Source organism: Lissotriton vulgaris, chromosome 10, assembly GCF_964263255.1.
Source record: "Lissotriton vulgaris chromosome 10, aLisVul1.2, whole genome shotgun sequence".
Lineage (NCBI taxonomy): Eukaryota > Metazoa > Chordata > Amphibia > Caudata > Salamandridae > Lissotriton > Lissotriton vulgaris.
Genome location: NC_141698.1, coordinates 851,171,276 through 851,194,087, shown reverse-complemented (window position 1 = coordinate 851,194,087; position 22,812 = coordinate 851,171,276). Strand labels below are relative to the sequence as shown.

The following is a 22,812-nucleotide window of genomic DNA, read 5'->3' as shown; positions in this document are numbered from 1 at the left end:
AACAAAGTAGCACTTAAGACTGTACTGGAGCAAGAACAAGAATTTGTCAGCTGTCAAGGTAGCACTGCAGGCAGTGCTAGTTCAAGGAAACAGGAAATAGCTACAGCTCAGGAAAAGGAGTCAAGAGAGCACTGCAAGCAGTGCAAATCAGGAACAAGAAATAGCTGATGCTCAGGAACAGGAACAAGGAATAACTATAGCTCAGGAACTAAAGGAACAAGGTAGCACTGCAGGCAGTGCTAATTGAGGCACAGGGAATAGCTACAGCTCAGGAATTCTGGAAACAAGGATATCAAAATCTCAGGAAACACTGGAAACAAGGATATCAAAAGCTCAGAAAACACTGGAAACATGGATATCAAAAGCTCAGGAAATACTGGAAACAAAAGTCAGTCTCACTGGTACACAGCTACAATGACCAACCTTGACCTGAAGGGAACTGGGGCTTCAAAGAGCTCACAGTAACCCCATACATCAGGTGTGAGCAGACTAGCAGCAACCAGCTACAGGTGAGCTGAATTCCTCCCCCATCCTTGTCCTGCAGGGGTAGAGGCAAAGCAGTGAGCAGGGAATTCTGGATAACAGAGTGAAACATGAGCAGGCTGTCTTCAAGTATGAGCAGGCTAGCTTTCACAAAACCCGGCATGGATTGAGAATGGATGTCAATTCCCGAATAGTGTCCAAATGAGTGGGTCAATATATGCATGAAGGGGAGGGTCCAGAATCTTATTATGAGACTGGAGAGTCCCACAGTTCAGCCCCCTGGTGGCGGACATGAGAACGCATGGAGCAAGTCGTAACAGGAAGCTGGGCTGTGGACAGTTAACATACTTTGAGGTAGTCACATTTCCTCTAGCTAATTATTCCCTGGATCAGTAGTTGGGCACTTCTTATATATTTGGGGTAGTCTAGTTCATCTCCCCTGTCAGTATAGTATTATTTAAACTCTAGAAGTAGTGGACCCATAAATCAATATAATGAATGTAAATATTCACTTGGGTTTTGCAAATGCCAGGTTTTGGCTGTTTCATGATGCAATTAACGGTGGCAAGGGTTTGGAGCCTGATGTAACAAGCAATTGCAATGCAATAGGTCTCGCATTATGAAAGTTTGAGCTATTGGTCTTGTAAATGACAATTTTTTTATTTATGTGTTGGTTTTGAAAATAGCTAAATTAATAGCTTTGTCATTTTCAATGCCAATAATTATAACATTTTCGCAAATGTGACGACTATAGCATTTGTAATGCAACATGTTTTGTATTTACGTGACTTAGATGTATTGATATTACAAATAACAACGGCTTTTAATTATTTTAAAATAATTAATACTTAAATAAAAGTGATTGTAATTTATAATGGCAGTAGCTTAAACTTTTGTAAATAACGTTTGTGAAGATTATGTTCAGTGTATTTTATTGTGATGAAAATCCAAGAACAGAAGTGAAATAACATCTTTTTGTGACATTTGTAATAAAGCTTGAAACATTGAGAGAACATAATTGAACCAGTTGTTGTTGAATGGTTGCACAGATTGATGCTGTGATGTCGCGGAGTGATGTTGTGATGGCGCGGAGTGATGTTGTGGTGGCGCTGAGAGATGTTGTGGTGGCAGTGAGTGATGCTGTGGTGGTGCTGAGTGATGCTGGGGTTACGCTGAGTGGTGCTGTGGTGGTGCTGAGTGATCCTGTGGTGGTGCTGAGTGATGCTGTGGTGGCGCTGAATGATGCTGTGGTGGCGCTGAATGATGCTCTGGTGGTGCTGAGTGATGCTGTGGTGGTGCTGAGTGATGCTGTGGTGGTGCTGAGTGCACTCTGCAACTGCACTCTGAATCTGTACTCTGCACTCTGAATCTGCACTCTGAATCTGCACTCTGCACTCTGAATCTGCACTCTGCACTCGGAATCTGCACTCTGCACTCACAATCTGCATTCTGCACTCACAATCTGCACTCTGAATCTGCACTCTGCACTCACAACCTGCACTTTGCACTCACAATCTGCACTCTGCACTCACAATCTGCACTCTGCACTCACAATCTGCACTCTCAATCTGCACTCTGCACTCACAATCTGCATTCACAATCTGCACTCTGCACTCACAATCTGCACTCTCAATCTGCACTCTGCACTCACAATCTGCACTCACAATCTGCACTCTGCACTCACAATCTGCACTCTGCACTCACAATCTGCACTCTGCATTCACACTATGCACTCACAATCTGCACTCTAAATCTGCACTCTGCACTCTGAATCTGCACTCTGCACCTGCACTCTGAATCTGCACTCTGAATCTGCACTCTGCACTCTGAATCTGCACTCTGCACTCTGAATCTGCACTCTGCACACTGCACTCTGAATCTGCAATCTGCACTCTATATATGGTATGTTATGCTTACATACGTTCCAGATATTATCCATGTATATGCCACATCTAGTTAAGAATATATGTTCTGTTTAGTTACATTACTTTGTTTGTATACCCTTTTATGCTGCTCTAAAGTTATTTCAGTGGGTGAAATGCGGAGCCTGGGCAGCAGGAAGGAGAAGGTAAGAGAATGCATCGAGTGTGGACTTGTGAGCAAGCGCCTTAAGCCATCAGGATGCTACTTCAAGGCACGTAGACAGGGTCGTAATACCCAATGATACTCGTAAAGAGAGCTACAAAAAATGGCGTTAGGTTGTGCACACACCCTGCAAAGATGCGTGTAGCGCTTGAAGTCACAAGTTGAACCTGGTGTTGTTCGCTACAATAGACGATAGTTATCAGTAAGGTTTGTTCCACAATGAAACAAAAGTAAACAGCTCATTATAAAGCGTTTCTTTTATGAATTTAGCGGGGTATGCAAGGCAAATGGGCACTGTTCTGCCTGCTAAGCACGGGAGGTGTGAATGATGATAGCAGCCCCTTTGAAGCTTGTTTTCTGAGAAATAATAAATGAAGATGCGCAGGAGCCAGGAGGGAGGAGTAGAGAGGTGAGCCAGATGGTCCCTGCAGGGAAGAATGCGGGCTTTGATAAGCGGGCGTAATACCGCACTGGACGGAAAGTGCGTGCAGCAGGGGGCGGAGCGGATCCCTTTGAAGTGACGGAGTTGCATCAGGAAAGCTAAACCAGCAGGCGGATGCGCGTTCCCGATCACATGCACTTGTGGAAATCCGCCGGCTGGTTTAGCTTTCCTGATGCAACACTAACATTCTCCCCTATCCATTCCTGTGGAATGGGATAGGCTCGACCTAAAAAGCCCTTTTGCAATCACAAATCCTGTCAGCCACAAAATCACAGTATTTGTGACCACAAAAGGGCTTTTGTTTATATCCATAAACCTTTTTACGACTTATAAATTTTTTTTCAATCTTTCTAAATTGCAAGTAGGAGGGGGTGTGAAAGGGTCATCCATTTATTACGGATTTAGGAAAGGAATGTATCATTGGTTTAGTTGTGGTCATGAACTATTGATGAGTTACTGAACTTCGAGTTGAGGTGGTAAGTGATTCGCAAAGGGTAAGGAGTTCTCTTAGGATCCCTTCCCATTTGGGAATCAAGTTGATAGCCACGGGCCAAGTAGCCAGCATTTCACAACCCCATTTCCTAAATGAATGAAGTTTTCTAATACCAATTTTTTAAAAAAAAAGAAGCAACAGTTCCTTTAAGGGACATAAGCAGCTTAACAAAAAGCCATTTTGGAATACAAATCAGAGATGGTGGTTTACTGTCCCTTGCTAGCCACCATCCCTGTGTTTTTAGTCAATCACAGGGGTTCACAAACTGCAACTTACGGAATGAATATTAATTAGGTATGTCATTCTGTGACCTCTTTTGATCCTATATTTTATGAACGGACGATACAGTTTGCAGAATCAGATTGTTTTTTGCAAAAGTCTGTACACAATTTGCAACCATTTTTTTCTAATGGAATCTTTTTTCATCAGGCCCTGTGTTCGATATTGATTTCTCTGCAAGTCATAATTTAGCAATTTATAGCAACGTGTATAATTCAGTAGCCTTCTTTATTTTTTCACTTGTTCACTTGAGTAAGCAGTGGCGGCCAGCACAGATAAGCATGTGAGGCGTGGATGGGTTGGAAGGGGGGAAGTCTACAGACGACGGAATAGGTATCTATACTACTATTATAAAGGAAGAACTTTGAACCTTTGAGGTGGGTAAACTCGGGAACCACAACGCCAATCCACACACCCGATACATCGTTGAAATTGTCAGGGTGTGCAGATGGACATAGGCTATATAAATTTAAAAAATATACGTTATTTAAAAAATTTACGGGAAAAAAAGTAGTCCCATGGAAGTAGCGCCGGCCGCGACGTGCGTGCTGACATCAGGAGCGCGGGGAGGAGCGACGTCCAGGAGCGCAAGGAGGAGCGGCGGACATGAGCATGGGGATGAGCGGCGGACAGGCGGGGAGGAGCGGTGAGGAGCGGCGGACAGGCTGGGAGGAGCGGAGAGGAGCGGCGGACAGGCGGGGAGGAGCAGCGAGGAGCAGCGAGGAGCAGCGGACCGGTGAACTCAGGAGCGCGGGGAGGTGCGACGGATGAGGTAAGGCTCTGGGGGACCCACGGACAATTTCTGGCGGGCAGGGGCCCTGAAGCCAAGGTCAGGATGGGCTGCTACTACGGGGGACCCACGGACAATGTCGGGGCGGGCGGGGGCCGGGGCGGGCAGGGACCCTGAAGCCTGATTGCTCCCGGACAAGGTCGGGACGGGCTGCTAGTAATTAAATAAATAAATAATACATATTCCGTCGTCTGTTGACCCCCCTGTCGTGCCGTGCCCTACCTCGCTTACCTATGTTGGCCGCCGCTGTGACTAAGTCAAATAAACAAAAATTGTTCAAGTCAGAGAGGAATCAGGAGTTGAGGGCTGTTCGTTCCTGAGCTAAAAGAAATCAGGGGCCCAGAGCCTATTGGTTTGTCACTCACAGCACTTCCCTTTAACTCTTTTATTCTTAACTAGCAGCCCGTCCCGACCTTGTCCGGGAGCAATCAGGCTTCTGGGTCCCCGCCCGCCCCGGCCCCCGCCCGCCCCGACAGTTCTCTATTTGGTCAGAGGTAATGGTAAAACATGACTATATAGGTGTGCTTAGGAAGTAGCTAAAGTAGCTCCCCGGTCGCTCTCCCTCTTTGTACCTTTCGAGCCTGCATGAATCGGGCCAAATAGTGGACATCCCTATCTGCCAATTCTGCGTATTGATACAGGAGCGTAGTGTTACTTCATAGTTACAAAAATTATATATTTTGGATTGGCATTAAAGGTCCCAGTCCTCATCAAGTTAGTTGGAGGGGCATTCGCACAACTGGTTAACTAATCAGCAGCCTCTTAGGGTAATGGGCAGTCTCAGTCCTCCTAGACTCCAGACACTATAGAATCAAGGTAAGACAGTGATCCTTTGCTTGTTGGTCCAAATATAAGCATAGACCATATGGGGTAGGCATTTGGGGAATTCAGGACCTGGTATCATTGCAAACTGTTGAAAATATTTTTTAAGGCAAATTATTGCGATTACCTGGGAGTATACCGGCATCTATATGCCACGAAGAGCTGGATTTACTCAATTGAGAGATATTGTTAAAGTAGCCCCCACTATGTTACAGGTCTCCATTTGGTGTCGACCTGAAACAACAACGACTAAAGTGGCAATAAATGACTGCTTGATGCAGACAAGGCTGGTGACATCCAGTGGGTGAAATATGTTAAGACCCAGTTTCACTTGATTGGGCGACAAGAACTTTTTGATAATCCCAAATTATATCAAGGCATGTAAAAATAATTGTCAGAAAATAATTAATGGACCATATGACGAAAGAAAGGGGAGAGTGGTATGAAGTTGGTGAGGTCATATAGCATGATGATAACAACCAGACACATTGAACCGTACCTGCTCATTATTCTCACTACATATCATTTCTATTTGGTAAAATTTCGCCTCAATATGTACCATCTATTGGTTGATAATCCATCTACAGCCTTTTGTGATAAGGATCTTGCAGTCTGCCTATGTGATTCGAATTGTGTCCAGTCTCAGCTACACTTTTGCTTTTATTGTGGCCTGTATAAGGAACCTAGAAAAGCTATACTTGTCCCTCTGCATATTAACTTAAATATTAGGCAATGTAGATCTGCCCTGGTACATCTCCAACTGCTGCAATCTGAAATGGTACGCCTAACAGTGTATAGGTACATTGCAGCCTCTGTTAAACTACGTAAGATTGTGGGGAAATAATTTTTTTTTTTTTGTCAAACTATTGTTTTTTATGATTTGATTGCTAAATGTTATTATATGACTATTTTTTGTTATAGTAAGTCATTAAAATGTCTATTCACTTTATTGAACCAAATGTATTTAATAGGAGCAGTGTCTTTGGTTTTAAAATGTGCTCCTATTATACATTGATTACATGGCATTATAATGTATTATTTTATTACATTTATTATTGAATTATATATTTGTATAACTTGCTGAAATTATATGTGTTTTTTGAACCAAATAAAAAATATTTACCTACCGCATAGGCAAAGTCAGACAAAATGACCCTTCCCCAGTTCCTTGAATCATGTCATGGAGAGAAAAGAGTCCGACAGAATTAGGAATAGTTCTTCGAATGTTCCTCCGGCAGGCAGGGATTCTTCTAACACAGTGAGATGGGATTGTAGTGTAGTTCCTAGTTTCCCACTAGGCCCTGCGCATTGGAATAACATAAACAGTAGTATCGACGTGGAACTGCTTATATTCCAGGCCTCCACTGACTATGCTAAACTTAATTAGGTTGTGTTACCAACTAGCTCAGAGGTCACTGGAAACTTTCTTCTCTGCATAGGAAGTGATCAGCTTCCTTGGCACAGACAAGAAGGGATTCAGTTTTCCAACAACCGTGCAACATGACAACTTTGCTCCTCAGATCAAGAGTCGATCTCTAGGGTCGTGTGAAACAATAGACATAGATTTCATTCAGTCAGTCTGGTGCAGTTTACTTTCACAGTATGTAGAGAATAGAGAGACGGGCGTGTATCAATAAAGGTTAACATTTATTGAACAGTCTTTCTTCTCGTACAAGAGAAATGAATTGCCACAATTGCAATAACTGTTATTATAAAAAGTACGTACAGTAAGATAAGAATTGCGAAATAGAACTGTAAAAGCATTGATATGGTTTCTTAGCCATACAATGGTTTAAAAGTAATAAAACATATATACAGTCATATACATTAGGCTACCATACTCAACTGGTGCTTCTAACTAAGCCTACCCCAGTGTGCCTGACCTAAGCCTAACACGTGAGAAGGGGAGTAAGTAAGTAGCTTAAGTTAAGTTGGTTTTGCCAAGGTTTGTTTCAAGAATTCTCGTCTAAGGGTTTAGTCAACACCATACCTCTGAATAGAATGATGGAGGATTGGTATCTCCTTCAGGGGTCTCTCTCGATATCCCAGTCACCCGCGAGGGTAAACCGGAAGCGCCGGGACTGGATTTCTCTGCACGAGAAAGGCAGCGGCTTCTCTCAGCGCGTCGAGGAAGGAGGGGTGACAGCGTCCGCGGGCAGCTGGGCTGGATGTCTTCGCAGAGGACGGCTGCACGGCTCCTCAAGCGTACTGCACCATAGGTCGCGCTTTAGCGGCGATAATGGTAATCAGCAGCTTCACCACCACAGGATAGCAGGCTGCAGCGACAGAGTGCTAGTTGTTACCAACACGGGGTCATGCAGGCAGCTGGCATCAGCAACAGGTTCGCTCGCTCAACAGCAGCTAGCATTGCTTAAGGCAACGTTGGTAATATTTATACCTGACAGGTGCCGGGTTTGACGCAAGTTTGCTGGACATAAGACGTCAATTAAAGATGTCACTAGGAAGTGGCAGTTATCAGTTGCTCATTAGAGTTCCATTACTAATCAAAACATAGCAAGCGGGGATTTCCAGGTTTGCTAAGTTTTTATCTTGTTGAAGAACTCGGAGTGTTATCTAGGAATATCAGATAGTGACTGCTGCTCTGTCATTGCACTAATTGGTCGCAAAGGAAGTAGCAGAGAGTCATGCTGGAATGTGGCTCTGTTCGTGTGAGGCCAGAGATGACTTTACAGAAAATCGCACTTGAACGGTTATGCCAATATAGGGAACAAATGGCTTTATAGCCGAATAGGGGCATAAGGTCACAGTATCGATCAGGAACCTAGATAAGCACGCAACACCCACTCCACGGGTTAATGTCCATCAAAATTACTAAAACTAAGCAATAAGATGCATGTGTAACATTGCCCACCCCAAAATACATAAATGCATTCGAAATAGGCGTACTTGTAATACATGGAATTTAGGTACTGTACGTTTTTTAAAGCATAGAAATCATTCAAAAGGTATTGCATATGAAATCAATGAACGATTATGCAAAAGGAATTACACATGAAGTATCTCTGACAGAAGAAAAGCGAGATAAATCATCACATAAAAATGCATTGTAATAACATGTGTGCTAGAGGCTGGTGTTATGTTGTTATGTCTCTAGATGTGTTTTTAGAAATAGAAGTGTGAAGCTTCTGTTCTCTAAGAATAGTTTTTACGTTAAGCAAAGAATTATTCGTGCCAAAAAGAGAGGGTCAATATTTTAAAAATTGTCCAATTCAAAGAAAAATAGATTTCCAAAGCTCCTGGCAGTTTTTTGTTGATCAAAACTGAAGGCCGAATTCAGAGTTCATGGGAACACTGTGTGTCGGAAAGCTTCTAAAAAAGTTATTGTTTCTCTGTGGGTGAGAACATCGTATCAGACAGGCTCGCAAAGAATTGGTCTACAAAATCAGGTGATAGTTCAACCAAATTAGATAGCGCTGAAACTTGGCAGGTGTGAGAATGATTGCTGTCATCGAAGGCAGGACCAGCAATGCTCACAGAACGTTGTACCTGGATGATGTTGCTTTTGTCACTCGCTCCACTGTTACCACTTGGCTGTAGTACAGGAGTCTCCACGAATGCCGTCATCAGGATTGGTAGCCGCTGGGGACAACACAATGCGTGAGCCGTTATTGGACTGAGCAAAGTATCGACGTCCATTGGTACTGCTGATGGAAGTGAAAGACAGATGTCCAACACGCATTCATCGCCGCAAAGCATACACCGTAGCACAGGTAAAATGCAATTTTGCCATATCGGTCTGAATGAAAGGAACCAGGTCATGTTTAGATCTCTCAGCCTGGCCAATCCGAGGACGTTAGTTATCCTGTCCCTGTAGCGCATTGCTAGGATTGTCTCTTCCATTCCCATGGGAGCTATGTCTGAGCCGAGGCTTGCCATATCGAAGCAGGAGGATCAAAAATAGAATCCCTGCGATGAGTCCCAAAAATAGTGGAATACCACCAAAAATGGAGTGCACAAAATTAGGAAAGATTCCCAAAATTGCCTGGAAGGGTGTTAGCAGTCTCGTAAAGACTGTCTTAAATATGCCTGGGATGCTTGTTGCACTAGACATGTTAAGGAGTTGGCTCAACATTTCTAAGAAATGCACGGGGCAATTTGTTGATAAAAGGTCATGGACCTCAGTAGCCGTCCTTGCGACTAGAAGATCATACGTCTCTTTAGATGACCTTATAGGCACTGTTGTCTGTAAAAGCACAGATTTCATTTTGCTTAATGTATCAATTCATATAGAATAGAGATTCAGACGAGGCCAGAGGGGAGTCACTATGTCTGGAGGCCCGCTCGGGAACAATGCTTGCATACAACATTTGACCATGGACGTTACTTGTACTAGATAACTTTTCCCTGGCGCGAGGCCACAGCACCTGTGATCCGTTCTTAGAATGTAACTCCCGTTTGCGAGTTGCATAAAGAAGGGCTCTATCTGAGTTGCAGGTGTGACTAGCTGGTGGCATGAAAGGTTGTTTGAATTTCCATCACATGCTCCGTGTAAATTAATACCCTGACACAAAAGTATACCGCTTAGTGAATGTTTACAATTCTCACCACTAAGAAATACATTTTTGTCGCTGTCACTATAGCAAGAATGAGTGTATGGTAATCTCCATATAGATTTTACATATCCCTTACCCAATTGTTCATACTGGCCAGCAGGTATGTATTCAAGGCACTTTTTAAATCGGAAAGTTGTTATCGGAATTGTGATAATTCCGTGTATTATCCATTCAATGACAGGACTCTCTGACATTGTCAATGGTAATCTCTCGATTTTCTCGAGGCTCAAGATTGTATAGTCTGCTCCTTTCTGTGCCAAACTGATCTGTTTATCAGTAAGGTTAAAAATGGAAAATAATGACGTTGTGTTTATTAAACGCCAAGGCACATAGCCTGAACGAAGATTTTGCAGCGTCCAGCCTAGTTCTATAATAGAGCGTAATTGAGACTGGCCATGTTGTAACATTAGCAAATCTCTGTCTATCACATCAAAGGCAGAGGATACAATATTGTCCAACGAATATATTCTGGAAGACAGAGTCATTAACCCATTGTCTACCACAGAAAGTGATTTTTCCAAATTAATACGATCAATTTCTCGTATTTTTTCAGCAGTTTCAATTTGCTTTACTTTCCAAGCCTCGTTGTAAGCAGCATAGATGCTGGTCGCTATGAAACGCTTTTGACGCTGCTTGCGTGGTCCAAGAATGAAATCGCGCAAATCAGCACCATCTTTTAATAAAGACAAGTGTTGCTTAATTTCAGCCAGTGTGGATGTAGTTAGCCATTCTAGGCAGAGTTTCCCTACACTGTATGTTGTTATAATCCCTGGATGCTGTCTCTGGGAGTATCTTGAGTCTAATCTGGTCATTTTTAAACCCTGTGTTTTGTTCAGGAATCTATCTTGACAGCTATTTGTGTCTGTAGGCCAGATTAACCACTTTTTCCAATCAGGATGTGTTCTGTTGAAATTTAAAATTTGTGACACGTCTAACTCATTATCAGCTGTTGCATTTTCAGGTATTGGCTTTGGTATAGACGGTGTTTTAAGGTCTTTGTTCTTAGCTAGGCCAAGACAGGATGTTTGGTGTACTGTGTCATTTAAAAATAACATTTGTTCTGGTATCATGCAGGTTCTAAACAGTGCTTCTATGCCTTGCACCTGCCAATCTTTTGTACCCCAAATTGTTTTCGTTTCAATATTATTTTTCCAATAATCAAAACCAAATGTCATCATTTTGTCATAAAATGCTTCTGAATATATCAATTTAGAATTTGTCAGCATCGTTTTCATTCCTGTTTTATCTAACAGTTTATAATAAAACGTTTCTGCATTACTTGTGTTAAAACCTGAAAAATATTTGAATTTCTCAAAAAATGCTTTAGAACTGCTTTTAGGTGGTGTAGAACAATGTTCCCATTGATTATACATAAAAACATTTCTAGGCTGAGCAGATTTATGCAAGTAATGATCCCCATAGTGGGTGTAACAGAATAACTGCTCATAACTAGATGAACCTTGTAAATAATCATGATCTGTGAATCTAGCTGACATTACTAAATCAGACATCATGTCATTAATACTGTTAAAGTCCCAATCATCAGAGAATGTACTAGGAGTCACAAAGTCACTCAAGGAAACCTTTAGTTGATGAGGATACTTCAGGATTTCGACCGGACCATAGATCTCATAGTCTGTTTTCTCCCATACTACCCCACCAGGTATTGGAATTGCTGTGACATTTACTGTTGACAGTTCTCTTTTCTTCACGTGGGATGATCTGTGTGGTTTCAGGACTAGGTTGATGTTCTGACTTGCTGTGTCCATTGTAATATATTTTCCCTCAATGAATTTTCCCAAACACAGTACCATGATGAGCCAAAGCAGGAGGAAAAATACACCTAGACCGAACCAGAACTCTAGCCAAGGGGAAATTAGGTAGATTTCCTTCAGTTGATGAAAGAGTTCCGTTGCTTTTTCTTTAAAAGATTTTTTTGTTTCTGGCATCACTTCGGGCTCATTTTGATCTTCAGAGAAGTTGTCGAAGTTGATGAAATAACCAGTGGCAGTTCTGTCAATTGATGGGATTGATCTTTCAATCTGTCTTTCGGTAGCACTTTCTGATGCCACATCATTGTAGACTGGTGTTGTTTCTTGACGAACTGTTTCAATCTGTGTTTAAAGAGGCACGAGTTCCATGGCTGTATTGCATAGTCCTTCATTGTGCACTGCAGGCTGATCGAATGTGATGAGTCTTTCAGTTTGAACCTCTTGGATTGTTGCAAGTTTGGGTATTCTGTTGTTTCTTGGGAGTCCACTGGGCCTACTGTTGATTATAGGCCACATGCTTGTGGTTTTACCAGATCGATGGACACGATTCTGTTCTCCTTTTTACCAGCAAGGGGAGGTAGCACAACTGATCTTGTTCCGGTGACTGCTAAGACAGGTACTGCTTTTCTGTAAGAAGGCCCAAATTCCTTCTTAACCGCGATCTTTTCTCTGACTAGATCCCCAATCTTTGGAATCCAGACAGGCCTTGCTGGGGCTGTTGCGGGTGGTGCCTCGTCAGTGGTACTTGGCTGTTGCTTTAACTTTATGTTGCTTAATGATTTTCTTGTTTCATTCAGTTCCTGTAAAACAGCCAAACGATCCTTTACATCAAAGTGCTTTGTTTCTTCTTGTACCACTGACATCTGACTATCGAGGTCCTGAACGTTCATTCTAATTCCGAACAATAGTTCGTATGGGCTGAAACCTTTTAGAGAATTTCTTGGCATGTTGTTAAGACTAGTCTGGACACTTATTAAATGTTTGACCCACCCAGCGCCTGAACCTAATACCTTCGCTGTTATAGATTGCTTTATGTCACGGTTTTTTCTTTCTACCACGCTATTCCCTTCGGGATGCGACGGACAAGAATACCGCAACCCAATTCCCATGCTGGCCATGGCCTCCTTATAGGCTCGAGAGCTGAAAGCAGGACCCTGGTCAGAATGGAACGTGGTAATTGCGTATGTGCCGATAAAGACTCGCAAATCTTTTATAACCGTTCTGGCGTCAGCCGAGCGCTGGGGACCTCATTTTTTAAGTGCTTTTCGTCTTAACTATTAATAGGACGCAGGATGGGGTGTAGGCAGCGTTACGCTCTTTCTGATTGGTAGCCGGTAGCAAGGTTCGCTACTGCGATCCCTATTGCAGTTTTCACAATTGTTTGCATATATTTGATGTTCCACATTCATTCCCGGCCACCAGAATACTGATTGTAATTCAGTCAGTGATTCCTTGATCTTTCTGTGCCTAAGACCCAAACCCATATGTGCGTCTGCTATTAAAAATATTCTCCTGTTCATGTTTGGAATTACTCTATCCCCCACTCCAGGGATTCGAGCAAAAGGAACGGAGTTTGCATCGATTATGTATGCATAATTGAGTGGATAGTTTACGGGTAATGCTGCACAGTCGCCTTTTACGGTCGTTTTTACTGCCAGCATGGTTTCCCCGTCTATGTACTTATCTGTACGCTTTTTTGTGGCTACGGAAGCCGGGTTAGTTGCTTCCGCGGTGGCTGTATTAGCCAATGAATTCCCTGCAACGTGAACGCCATCACGCCGAAGACTCTGTGCGTGAATCACGTGAGTCTTTTGTAGTTCTTTGTGTAAAAGAGCTACTTGTTCCCAAAGCAATTTATGCTTTATTGTGGCACCTGTGTCATCTTTGTAGTCGTTTTCGATCCAACTCTGCAGTTTATTGTTGTAAGAATTGACGCAAAAATGAGAATCGCACACGATAAGTGTGGGGAATTCGCGTTCTGCATTTTCGAGCGCCATCTTTAAAGATCTGATTTCAGTTCTTTGAACCGAACAGTACTTTACTGATTCAGTTTTTGTTATTTTCGGTCTAAATTTACCGCACAGCCAACGACCTTTAATGATCGCACATGCTGCATCGTAGGATTTTCTCTCTATGTTGAAATGCTGTACAAAGCTATCTGTATAGATTATACATGCGTATTGTGGGAGAGGCAGGATTTCGATTGGCAGAGGATATTCTTCTTCATATTCTAAATCATTCAGTTCTTCGTATTGCGGGGCGAAATAGTATTTCACATCTTCCGCTCCTAGAGAATCTATACACTGTATCCATTTCGGATCCAGTGACACTGTAGGCAGGTTTACTGGGCTGAATAGCGCTTCGACGGCGGATTCCGCTGTAAGGATATTAATCCGTTTGCCGTGTGCTAGTTCTCTTTCATTTGCTAATGCGATTTGCACTGCGTTCACAGTTCTTTCTGTGTGACTGAATGTTTTCTCTGCTTGTGTGTACAAGTGAGATTTAATTGAAATTGGTACCTTTTCTCCCTCATTAGAGGGTAGGTATGTGAATCCGCATCTTCCTGGGATGACTCGGATTACAAGATCACGTGTGTTGTCACGTGTATCTAATTTTGTTTTTGCTAACATGTCTGTTTGTAATGATCTCAAAAGTTCTGTGTGTTTTTGAGTCCAATTGATTTGTTTTAAATCAGGTTTGTTTAGTTCGTAGAGAGGTTTAACCCTCTCTGCGTAATTTAGGATGTAAGTTCTTCCGAAATTCAGAAAACCTAGTATGGATTGTAAATTCTTCAGCGTTTTTGGAGCTTGGAGTACAGCGCACTTCTCTAAGAAGTTGTCCGCTAGGCTTTTCCCTTCACTTGATAATTCGTACCCTAAGAATAGTACTGTCAGATGGGCAATTCGGGACTTTTTAAAGTTGAATTTGTAACCCTCTGCTGCGAACCCAAGTATAATGGTGTTCACTCTTTTCAAGTGAGTATCCAAGTCGTCGTCTGTGAGATAAATATCATCTACGTAAGACAATGCTTCATCATCATAGATTTGTAGTAACTCTGTTACCCAAGCTGAGAATAGTCCTGGGCTGTTCTTGAACCCCCGTGGGAGTCGACAGAATTTTTTCTGCGACACAAATGCGGAGAAAGCGGTCAAGTATCTGCTTTCTGGTGCAATGTTTTGACAAAAGAAACCATTAGAAATGTCTAATGTCGTTTTATATTTTTTCCTAACTATGTTATTCATTAGGGCTGCACTATGCGAGTTTTGTACTGCAAAAGTTTTGCAACATGTATTAAGATGTCTGTAGTCCAAAACTAGACAATATGAATTGTCTGGCTTGGAGACAGGAAACAAAGGATTGTTCATTTGAGAGGTGCATGTTTCAATCACCCCCTGGTACTTAAGTTGATCTAAGATCTCCCTGACCTGTTGTTTAGCTTCTTGCTTTATGGGATACTGCCGTTGGGCAGTTGGTTCACTTTTTAGTTGGATTTTGTGAGGCGTTGAGTCCTCATCCCATCCTACATGATTTTTATACAATGCAGGTGCCTGGGCTACTGCCCATTTCTTTGCATATGTGTATTTTTTATGAATCGGAATGTGATTCGAGAAGGCAGGCATAATCACTTCTTCGCCACGAGGGCACTCTCTGACAAACTCCGGGGGCCAATCTTTTTCAGCTAACAGAATATCATAGCCTTTTGAGAGCTTATCCCAAAATAGACCCTTAATTTTCCTAGTCTTATCACCCTCCATACGCAATGTTATTTCGTATATTTTATGGGGCTCGCTAAGTCTGGCATCGGCAGTTTCAACCTGAATGTATTCATTCGTGTCCACTGTCTCCAGATGACTCATCAAGGTCTTGCGCGCTATACTGATCTCTGCTGCACTGTCCAACATTGTCAATGCCCACTCCCCGTTTTTCAACTGTGTCCTCAGTATTCTCGGCATGGTTGATTACTCTAATACTGGCTACCTTCTTTTTCTGAAATTGAGATTTCTTATTTTGAGCAGGTTCCTTGTCTTTGGACTTGGTGTGCTCTCCTGGGTCTGACCGTCCTCTTCTTTCCGAATTCTGTGGAAGAGATCGAGAGGGACGTGTATCAATACTTTGATATCTATCAGGTTTTTTCAGATTATCCCTATTTCTAAGGTTATATCTTTTCTCAGAGGGCTCCCGTTGGGGAGACTGGCGTTCTCGAGTCGGAGTTCTTTCCCTCCGTCGAGGAGACCTTCCTCTGGACTGGAAAACTTTTTCCTTGGGAGTGGATTGTTTATTTCCATCCCAGCTCTTTTTAGGAGTGTTTAAATTATTTTTAATAAATAATTTTTCAGGATTTTCGAGCAGTTGGGGCTTAACTGGTTTTCCACCCAAGCTGTCTCTACCTAATTCTTCATAGCATTTTTCTATGATTTTTGCTAGCTCAACAGGATCTTTTATATCTGTTTCCCTCAACTTCTGGCGAATCGCCACAGATGCTGCTTCTCCTTTAATGTTGGCTAATAATATAGCCGTGACCTGCTTGAAGTCTTTCAGTAATTTCATACCTAGATTTAAAGCGGGCTCTGGACCGAATTCATTTTGAATCTGTTTTAACACTTCTGGTATTACCGCCATAGACGGAACACCGTGTGTTTTTGTGTAAATGGAAGCAAAGACTGTACCCCAAGTGTCGCAGTCCTCCACGTGTGGTGCGATTCCCATAGGAAGGCAGATGGTCAAGATTCTGTGTTTCTCAATAGGGGTAGTATCAGGAAATACTGCCTCTATTTGAGTGATTTTCTGGGCTAACCAGAAAGGAATTTGTTCCCGTTTTACGGGTGTTTTACCAAGACATGACTGTATGTTCTGTGGTGTAATTTTATTTGTGTTCCCCTGATGAGGTGTCAGCTGGTGTGAATTAACAGCTGGCTGGACTGTTGCAGTCCGTATTACATATTGGACCAATTGCCTATGTATTTTTATTAATGTGTTTAGCTGTTCTAACAGCTCTTCTCTAGACATTCTTACAATGTCAGGATGTGGTGTGTAGCTGGCTAGAACCGGCCACGTGGCTCCTGGTCTACCTAGTGGACCGAGCCTGGTTATGTGATCATTGTGTTTTAGGGCGCCATTAAACCAGAGCAGGTGCTCTTGAAATTTAAGTGGGATTTCAATCTCCTCGAAAGGAGCGTACTCTCCCGGAGGTTCCTCTATTTTGTAATAGTGAAACTCTTGTGTTATAGCGTTTACCGCTGGAAAGTTTATCCATGAATAGAATACCTCTGTCTGCCGATACTCGTGAGCCTCTATCACGAAAATTACTGTACCACCTTGAGGTGTCAGTCCGTGTTCTATAAGTTTTAAAGTTATAGATCTTCTTAACTGGACCGGGATGATTATTGCATCCGGGTCTGTGTATTCGGGACCTTGCTGAGTCGCATCTGCTGCGGCCCCAGTGGTTCCGTTATTTTCTACTGACATTCTATAAATGCAGTTTTTGCAGAGTAGGTCTCCAAGGAGACAAAGATTAGATGCACAATATTTTGGAACACTGTATCCTTCAACGTTGAATAAACCAGAGCTTTACATAGGAATCTCTTCCTACTAAGGTCGGGCGGATTTTAACCTTTCACCCACTCCAGACGTCTATTGGAGTATTTACGGGAGAAAGGGGTGTGAAATATGCACGACTGAGTTACTCTACAAGTCTTGCGTTAGTTTATCGCCTTACCAAACGTTAGGGCGCCATGTAGTGTAGTTCCTAGTTTCCCACTAGGCCCTGCGCATTGGAATAACATAAACAGTAGTATCAACGTGGAACTGCTTATATTCCAGGCCTCCACTGACTATGCTAAACTTAATTAGGTTGTGTTACCAACTAGCTCAGAGGTCACTGGAAACTTTCTTCTCTGCATAGGAAGTGATCAGCTTCCTTGGCACAGACAAGAAGGGATTCAGTTTTCCAACAACCGTGCAACATGACAACTTTGCTCCTCAGATCAAGAGTCGATCTCTAGGGTCGTGTGAAACAATAGACATAGATTTCATTCAGTCAGTCTGGTGCAGTTTACTTTCACAGTATGTAGAGAATAGAGAGACGGGCGTGTATCAATAAAGGTTAACATTTATTGAACAGTCTTTCTTCTCGTACAAGAGAAATGAATTGCCACAATTGCAATAACTGTTATTATAAAAAGTACGTACAGTAAGATAAGAATTGCGAAATAGAACTGTAAAAGCATTGATATGGTTTCTTAGCCATACAATGGTTTAAAAGTAATAAAACATATATACAGTCATATACATTAGGCTACCATACTCAACTGGTGCTTCTAACTAAGCCTACCCCAGTGTGCCTGACCTAAGCCTAACACGTGAGAAGGGGAGTAAGTAAGTAGCTTAAGTTAAGTTGGTTTTGCCAAGGTTTGTTTCAAGAATTCTCGTCTAAGGGTTTAGTCAACACCATACCTCTGAATAGAATGATGGAGGATTGGTATCTCCTTCAGGGGTCTCTCTCGATATCCCAGTCACCCGCGAGGGTAAACCGGAAGCGCCGGGACTGGATTTCTCTGCACGAGAAAGGCAGCGGCTTCTCTCAGCGCGTCGAGGAAGGAGGGGTGACAGCGTCCGCGGGCAGCTGGGCTGGATGTCTTCGCAGAGGACGGCTGCACGGCTCCTCAAGCGTACTGCACCATAGGTCGCGCTTTAGCGGCGATAATGGTAATCAGCAGCTTCACCACCACAGGATAGCAGGCTGCAGCGACAGAGTGCTAGTTGTTACCAACACGGGGTCATGCAGGCAGCTGGCATCAGCAACAGGTTCGCTCGCTCAACAGCAGCTAGCATTGCTTAAGGCAACGTTGGTAATATTTATACCTGACAGGTGCCGGGTTTGACGCAAGTTTGCTGGACATAAGACGTCAATTAAAGATGTCACTAGGAAGTGGCAGTTATCAGTTGCTCATTAGAGTTCCATTACTAATCAAAACATAGCAAGCGGGGATTTCCAGGTTTGCTAAGTTTTTATCTTGTTGAAGAACTCGGAGTGTTATCTAGGAATATCAGATAGTGACTGCTGCTCTGTCATTGCACTAATTGGTCGCAAAGGAAGTAGCAGAGAGTCATGCTGGAATGTGGCTCTGTTCGTGTGAGGCCAGAGATGACTTTACAGAAAATCGCACTTGAACGGTTATGCCAATATAGGGAACAAATGGCTTTATAGCCGAATAGGGGCATAAGGTCACAGTATCGATCAGGAACCTAGATAAGCACGCAACAGGATTTATTGCAGGGTTTTAAAAGGAAAGTTGGGATGCCATGGGCAGGGAATCCTAACTTCCCAAATTCTTGGCTCTCGCTGCTATTATGCAGTGATGTCGTTCATTTTCAGCGAGAGTGTGTGGTGGAAACAAATTGATTAAAGAACTCTTTTCTGGACTTTATCTCTAGCCAACATAAACCGGAAAAGCCCAGTCCACTTTAATTGAATTCCAACACCTTCTGCTGGAACATACTCAGAAAATCCCACAGAGGACAAGTGGCAACACAGTGGTGGCTGGTGAAGTTTGTGAGTGGTGAGGCTAGGCTTGGTCAGGGGAGGGGGGGTTTGGATGGGGTAGATGGGACTTCTGGCACTAAAGGTCAAGGTCCTGGAAACTCTGCTTCAGGGTCCACCATGGCCCTGCCTTCACCTCTGCAGTAATCTCCAGATACCTTCCTAGACAACCCTGGTGCGAGTCCCTTCCCTGACTCCACAACCATGCATCAGGTTGTTTCCTTAAATTCTAGCTTCCACAGGATCCATTGTATACCCATTTGGGGGGCGGGGCACTGCCTGTGGCAGAGGTGATGTCTGTCTCCTTACACGCTGCCAGTTGTCATTTATGACATGTTAAACTGCTTAATTTGTGTAAATGAAAGAGTCTGGTGCCCAAAGCTCTGCTCTGAAACCTGCTGCCGGTACAACTAAACGTTGTCATAAATCCACCTCAGACCTCTTTCACCTACTACCAGATACTCCATTCCTATTCTGCTCACTCCAGCAGGGTCCTGCCTTCTCCCTTTGTGATGGTTTTCACATCATTTCTCTTCCTCCGTCTTACCCCATTGTGCGTTTTTCTAGGCCCTGGTGGCACCTACCTGATCTCTAACTTTACCCTCAGACCCTCCTTACAACCACCACTGTCCTGAGCCACAGGCCCCCTGAAATTAAAGTACTAGTGTTGCCCCTGCCATCCTTCATGGAGGCTCTGTCTGAAGTTAATATCTCACAGTACTACTTCTAGGACGCCACACACTCATTCCCCATCCTCGCCTTATTCTACGTACACACAGCAGGGTAAAAGCAGCTGCCTTTTCTATGTGATATGTCTACAGAAAATAGACACCTTCTTCCATTATCAGTACCAGAAGCCTTCAGCTACACACTGAAACGCACAGGTGAACTGCAAAACTAGATGCACCGCTCCAACCGAGCCCCTCAAACTGGACACACCGATCCAGCCCATATCCCCTAAGACTGCATTCACAGCCCGGCACAATGCACTTACAAATTAAACATAGACTTACGGTACCCAGCCTAGTGATGAGAACACGAAAAATACATTTTAATTCCCAAAAAGTCAATTGGAAATAGCTATGATGAATTTCGTAGTAAGTAATTGGCAGCAAGATATTGCAACAAAGCATTGATGTCCACGTAGCACTTAAGACATTATAGTGTCTTAAAAAAGTACTTCTGATGTGGCAACTGGAAATCAACTCAGAATGTCTGAGAGGCATGCCTCTTTAGACTACTGTAGCTGTCCTTAGTGAATTGAAACATCTTTGTTTATTAAATTACACCTCTGTTTCTAGCGCCTTCGTGCAGAGGAGCTAGAAATGTACAGTTGCATAGTAAGATCATAAAGGCCAATTGTGCAGGAATGAAAGAGTGCCTGTTGACCTGTTCTACTGTTAGGCTGCTGTTTCGATAACAGTCAGTGTGAGGGTTGCTCTCTGAGGAATGTCCGATCTCAAAACAGATCTGTCTTTTCGGCCTGAAGGCATGGTACTTACTGTTTGAGGACCACATAATACTTTTTTCTAAGCCCCTTGTCGATGTCTGTAGCAAGTCACTTAATAATAGAATTTCAGTTGTCGGCTAAGCCATGCTGTCCTTTACCGGCATTTGTGTCCAGGAGAGCCACTTTACTACGTACCAGGGGTCTGAGGGTCCAATGATCACGCCATAATGCTGTTTATTTATCCCACAGCGAGATCATGGTGCAGGAGTTACACTTTCTTAAAGATCACGTCTCCATTGGACAGGTTTAGCTTGATTTTAGGGTGAAATACCTCGACAAAGGCGGCGGGTTCTGTGGAGGGTTTTGACGCATGCAGGAAGTATGGCGCCTTAACTGGTGGCGGTGTGTGTTAGGATAAAAAGCAACAATAATGAAGACGGTGCAACAGGTCAGAGGAGACCCCGAAACCTCTGCAGAGAGCGGCAAGGGCCCACTCAGTAATTACAACAAAATTCCTGTGCACACGTTATGCGAGATGTAAATGAGTGTCATGCTTATTTTAGAGAACAATTGGTAGTAAATGAAACAAAGTGGACACAATTGAACGTCTCTTTTTTCATTCAAAAGATTGTATTGGATCTTCCTTTGTGACATCAAAAGCAAAAGACCAGCCGACACGTGTTTCGTCATGCCGGCAAGACACCTGTGACTCTTCAGGGCTGTTAAGGAATGTGAAGGTGAAGGCCCGTAGAGCCGGTGATATTTCCGACACGTCGTCTGGGGTCTGGGTTAGAAAATCCACGATAATGTGTTAACTGTGGATTCGGGGACGGGCGGGTGCATCCGTCCAAACCAGCAAAATGCCTAGAATAAGGCACTGGAAAGACGATTCCTGTCTTCCGAGGGGGCTGGAGACCTCGACCAAGGCTGCTGTTCTGCAGGTTTTCAAAGGGAACGTTTACTTTCTGAAGCACACTGCTGAGGATTTTATATGCCCTTCCTCCATGCTACATCAAGTAAACTTGTTTGGTAGCAGCATTCCGCATTCCTCTTGAATGCACCATGTCACACTTACATACTACCTACAGGCCAATATGTGTCTGTGATTCTCGGAGACTGTTGTGAGATTATGCTCTTTTTCGGGACTGGGTGTTTTAGGAAATGCTTACAATTTAAGTGAAGGGTTTTCCACTTCACAAATGCGTTGAGACATTGGTTGACTGTTATGAAATGGAAACAAGATAGTTTTACGATTTTATAGTAAAGCATGCACATTGCCCATGTGCATCGCCATATGTTTCATGGTGTCATCTTGGTAAGTGTGTGCATGCATAGGTGCCTCCTGTGATGCCAGAGTCCAGCTAAGGATGAACCTGCTTTCCTCGCCTCCCTCTTACCTGGGCCTCTCTCAACCGTGCCACAAGTTTCTGTCTCCTTGCATTTTGATATAACTCTGCCATGATAACGAGACTGTCTGGAGCCTGCATGCACACCCCTAAGTCGCACTCCAGCATCCAAAACATTACAATCCCCGTTGCTCCGTGTTATTGTCTTGTCGCAGTAGGTCCAGTACAGGGCTGTCCAACATAGGTACAGAAGGGCCAAATATATGTCAGATGAGTACCACTGGCATAGATAAGTTCTATTGAGAATAATTGGATGTACATATAGTGTCTGTGGTTATCCAGAACCTCTGGCAGGGCTTAAGCCCACCGTGGCCTCCCCTGATTGAGGACAAGTATTGCTGAGATTGTGAAACCCTAATTCTTCTGAAGCTCCTGCCCAGCTTGCCACGTGAAGAGATGAATGGTAAGCAAGGCATTGATATCACCGCCCAAAAACAAAGAGGCAAGCAAGATAAGCAAAAGAAGCAAAGAAGCAATCGGCACAAGACTGAGGCAGCCGGGCCACTGCAAGAGTGTGCCCACTGAAGCATGGCGCCGGTTCTAAGCGCAGAGATGGAGTCCAGGGCAAATGTGCACTCACTGAGTTGTGTTTTATGGAGTGATATTGATTTACTGGAAAACTGCTAGGTCATATGCAATTTAAGAGCTGGTTATGAATCCAGCAGTGCACATTCAA

At 43.3% G+C, this 22,812-nt stretch overlaps 1 protein-coding gene across 3 annotated transcripts in view; it reads right to left on the bottom strand.

Moving 5' to 3' along the window:
* STEAP1 (STEAP family member 1) overlaps positions 1-22,812 on the bottom strand; it is a 209,920-nt gene that overhangs the window by 150,255 nt on the left and 36,853 nt on the right. The gene's annotated exons all lie outside the window — the stretch shown is intronic.